At 53.7% G+C, this 5,000-nt stretch overlaps 1 non-coding gene across 1 annotated transcript in view; it reads left to right on the forward strand.

The window, feature by feature from the left end:
- Window positions 1-4,801: 4,801 nt before the first annotated feature.
- LOC124569998 overlaps window positions 4,802-5,000 on the forward strand; it is a 1,921-nt gene continuing 1,722 nt past the window's right edge. Inside the window, exon 1 of the ribosomal RNA XR_006971414.1 lies at window positions 4,802-5,000. This exon is cut by the window's right edge and continues 1,722 nt beyond it. This is a non-coding gene — a ribosomal RNA (small subunit ribosomal RNA).

Below are 5,000 nucleotides of genomic sequence, written 5' to 3' on the forward strand. Positions count from 1 at the left end.
CCGGCAAAACAGTATCGCCATCTATGAAAATACGGCGAAACCACATGCAATACCTCCATCTATGCGAATCGGACAACACTACGTCCGCCATGTCGAGCGCACCACAAAACATACCGCCATCTGTAGGTCTCCCGCAACATGACCTCCTGCAACGACGATACCGTCATCTATGAGACGCCAAGCCGACTAAGACAGCGATGGGCCCACAGTGCCCTTCTTTCGACAACAGCACCCCAACGCCAGCGCCTCTGCCGCACGAAGTCGTGGACCGGCAATCACTCCACCTGCACCCGTTCGTGCCCCACCCCAACCGCCCAACTCGCAACTCCAGCGGATGAACGGCGGACTTTGCTCGCACTCGCAATGTGCAATCCACCCCTATAACGTGCGTTTCATGAAGAGTTATGTCCAATATGCGACATTCCCGCTGTCCCTATACATGAGCTGCGAGCTGTACCACTTACGAGCTACAGACGCGATCGCGTTGCTCTCTGTACGAATGCAGATGCTCAGCGGTCAGCTAGGAGGCGCTCCATCCATGTCGGTACCGGTGAGCGTTGCACTCGCAGTCGCAAAAACGTACGGCAAGTATATTACTCGGAAGAGTCAATGACAGTCCAAGCCCCCCTGCGTGGGAAGAGTCTTTCTAGGCCATGACCCACCGGAAGGGCGCAGCGTCCCCCCACCCCAACATGTGACGTCACACTATCCGTATTGACGACTAGACTGATTCCTGATAATCATTTGCCATACACCGGTGGAAGCTGCCGAGACGAGTAACTACATGGCGGCCTCGCCGTGTCACTAATGTACAGAGATACAACAGTTTCGACTGGAACCGGATGAAACGTATACACGGCGCTGATTAGTAATAGATAGAGCCATCAAAATACAGATAATGTATACAACTGTCCGTATACATGCTGAAAGACTCTGCTCACAATCACAACCACACGTCAACCAGACACTCTTATCACGCACTACTCTCTGCCTGTAACAGGCACAGAGACAATATGTAAGCACCAGCATGGAACAACACCCAGTGCATCCTCTCCGCCACATTAGACAATCCACACTATCATAACCAGACCGGGAGGTCCACTCACAAAACAGAATATCCCACCCTTCCGACAACCACCATTGCTCAGCTAAGCCACCAACACCCACACATGTCCTACACAGGGGTACACCCAACATCACAATACTGCCTCCTGTCACAGCACACAAACAATGGCAGGAATGAAAGACACAGGTCTGCCACAAGCATGGAATCAGAGCGCCGCCTGTCATGAGCCAAAGGTGCATCCTGACGTGGCAAATCAGATGATGCCGCAGGCATCCACTTACTATAATCACAATCAACAAACCGGCCGCCGCCGCCCGCCCGCCCCCCCCCCCCCAATACACCTTTCCTTACAACAATGTGTACCTTAACCTAACCCATATTGTGCCTTAACCTAACCCATATTGTACCTTAACCTAACCCATATTGTACCTTAACCTAACCCATATTGTACCTTAACCTAACCCATATTGTACCTTAACCTAACCCATATTGTACCTTAACCTAACCCATATTGTACCTTAACCTAACCCATATTGTGCCTTAACCTAACCCATATTGTGCCTTAACCTAACCCATATTGTGCCTTAACCTAACCCATATTGTGCCTTAACCTAACCCATATTGTGCCTTAACCTAACCCATATTGTGCCTTAACCTAACCCATATTGTGCCTTAACCTAACCCATATTGTGCCTTAACCTAACCCATATTGTGCCTTAACCTAACCCATATTGTGCCTTAACCTAACCCATATTGTGCCTTAACCTAACCCATATTGTGCCTTAACCTAACCCATATTGTGCCTAAACCTAACCCATATTGTGCCTTAACCTAACCCATATTGTGCCTTAACCTAACCCATATTGTGCCTTAACCTAACCCATATTGTGCCTTAACCTAACCCATATTGTGCCTTAACCTAACCTATATTGCGCCTTAACCTAACCTATATTGCGCCTTAACCTAACCCACGTTGCGCCTTAACCTAACCTATATTGCGCCTTAACCTAACCTATATTGCGCCTTAACCTAACCTATATTGCGCCTTAACGTAACCTATATTGCGCCTTAACCTAACCCACGTTGCGCCTTAACCTAACCCACGTTGCGCCTTAACCTAACCCACGTTGCGCCTTAACCTAACCCACGTTGCGCCTTAACCTAACCCACGTTGCGCCTTAACCTAACCCACGTTGCGCCTTAACCTAACCCACGTTGCGCCTTAACCTAACCCACGTTGCGCCTTAACCTAACCCACGTTGCGCCTTAACCTAACCCATATTGTACCTTAACCTAACCCATATTGTACCTTAACCCAACCCATATTGTACCTTAACCCAACCCATGTTGCGCCTTAACCCAACCCATGTTGCGCCTTAACCCAACACACGTTGCGCCTTAACCCAACACACGTTGCGCCTTAACCCAACACACGTTGCGCCTTAACCCAACACACGTTGCGCCTTAACCCAACACACGTTGCGCCTTAACCCAACACACGTTGCGCCTTAACCCAACACACGTTGCGCCTTAACCCAACACACGTTGCGCCTTAACCCAACACACGTTGCGCCTTAACCCAACACACGTTGGGCCTGAACCCAACACACGTTGGGCCTGAACCCAACACACGTTGGGCCTGAACCCAACACACGTTGGGCCTGAACCCAACACACGTTGGGCCTGAACCCAACACACGTTGGGCCTGAACCCAACACACGTTGGGCCTGAACCCAACACACGTTGGGCCTGAACCCAACACACGTTGGGCCTGAACCCAACACACGTTGGGCCTTAACCCAACACACGTTGGGCCTTAACCCAACACACGTTGGGCCTTAACCCAACACACGTTGGGCCTTAACCCAACACACGTTGGGCCTTAACCCAACACACGTTGGGCCTTAACCCAACACACGTTGGGCCTTAACCCAACACACGTTGGGCCTTAACCCAACACACGTTGGGCCTTAACCCAACACACGTTGGGCCTTAACCCAACACACGTTGGGCCTTAACCCAACACACGTTGGGCCTTAACCTGCTCTGTAATTGTCATACGACGCGTTAAATTAGTGTAGTGTTGCCTAACTGCAACCCCCGCAATATAGTTTGCTACTCGCACTGCCCGGTCCCCAGAGTATCGCTTCATGTTAAACACCTTGCAGCTATACACTGTAATGCGGATGGCAGCAGGACGTACATGCTCAATGCCCTTCGCAGTTGTTCATTGGCATTCGCATGGCGAAGCACAGCCTACGTTGTGGTACGGCTTGTGTCAACTGTCCGCTGATGTTGTACGTCCAAATCACACACTGTACTGCACATTGGTCCTCATGTACTGAATGATACATCGTGGTACATGTGTGACCGTACCACGACTGCGCCAACAACGGCGAACCATACGGTCCAAATATTGTGCACTCAGCTACGTGTCGTCTCCCTATAAGAGCTGGATTGCAGTATGGTATGCCGTGGATGGCGATCAGCATGAGCCGTCTGTTGATGTAGTGGCGCGTGTTGTCAGACGTAGTCGTCTCTTCTCACACACCGTGATAGCATGGTGCACTGCGTTCCACATCTGCGACATGCGACAGAGGCCGGTTGACAGTCGTTCGCGCAATGGACATCGCATACGTACGGGGGCCACCTTCCACGTGTTCGCGAAGCGTGCACATGTTGTTGCGTGTATGTGGGCAGACATAGTGTGTCGTGACACCTGACACAGGCATGCAACAATCGTTGAATTTGCAAATGGCGATGGACGTCTACGTTTGCTGGTGACGTTACGCAAATGAACAACTGGTAAACCGTTGTGGTGCGGTTGTTCTCGCTAGAGGTGAATCAGTGATGGCGACGATCGGTTGAGCTACCAACCGGTTGTTTCAGCGATACCCACCATGCCCACGAACGTGAATGGCATGTGGGTGTGAAGCGATACGCGGCGGTGGCTGGGTGGGACCGTCCCCGGCCGGTGAGGGGGGGCCTCCCGGCGTGCTGGCCGCGCGGTGCGTGGGCGCACGCGCTACAGCCGGCTGGTGGGGGCGGCCAGTGGCAGGCGCGCCGGCCGACGGAGGCGGCAGGCGGCGCAGCTGCGCGCCGGCGCACCCTGCACGCGGCGCCGTGCGGCCAAAGTAGGTCCTCGCGGGCCCGGTGCGAAGCGCGGTGGACATCTGCAGTGTGCTGGTCCGATTGAGGACTGTGTGCGCTGAGGATGCGCCGCCGCCCGGCGCTCGGCGCCGCGACGCCGTCTGCTGCTCGGTCGCCTCTGCGGTTCTCGCAGGTGGTTTGTATCGCAGCTGTGCGGACGTGTTGGCGCGTGCGCTGTGCTGGGAGAGTTCGCTTCGGCACCCAAGTGGGGCTTTTGTCCTTCTGTGGCGCTGGCGTTGGAGCTGCCGGCCACCGTAGGTGGCGCGTGTTGTCTCCCGCCGGCAATGCCACGACAGCACGCTCCCGGGCCTCTGTCGGCAGCGGCAAGCTCAGTTGGGAGCACGGGTGGTCGCACCTAAAGCGTCTACTCGCCAAACTCCGGGCGATTGCGCCTCTCTCGAACCCGACCAAGTACTTAGGACGGCGCTGCGCGCCGCCGGGACCTGAGAGGGTTTCGAGGTGTATTGTGCAGGGGAGCTCAGCCTCCTCCTGTTTGCAGAATAATTGAGCGGACGCTTGCGTGTTCGCGCGGGCCCCCGGGACACACTCCCGGGCGGCCGGCTGCTCAGCTCTAGTTGACGCAGCTCCCTGGTTGATCCTGCCAGTAGTCATATGCTTGTCTCAAAGATTAAGCCATGCATGTCTCAGTACAAGCCGCATTAAGGTGAAACCGCGAATGGCTCATTAAATCAGTTATGGTTCCTTAGATCGTACCCACGTTACTTGGATAACTGTGGTAATTCTAGAGCTAATACATGCAAACAAAAAAAAAACAGAGTCCCGA

The sequence above is a fragment of the Schistocerca americana genome, unplaced genomic scaffold (genome assembly GCF_021461395.2).
Source record: "Schistocerca americana isolate TAMUIC-IGC-003095 unplaced genomic scaffold, iqSchAmer2.1 HiC_scaffold_158, whole genome shotgun sequence".
NCBI classification, from domain to species: domain Eukaryota; kingdom Metazoa; phylum Arthropoda; class Insecta; order Orthoptera; family Acrididae; genus Schistocerca; species Schistocerca americana.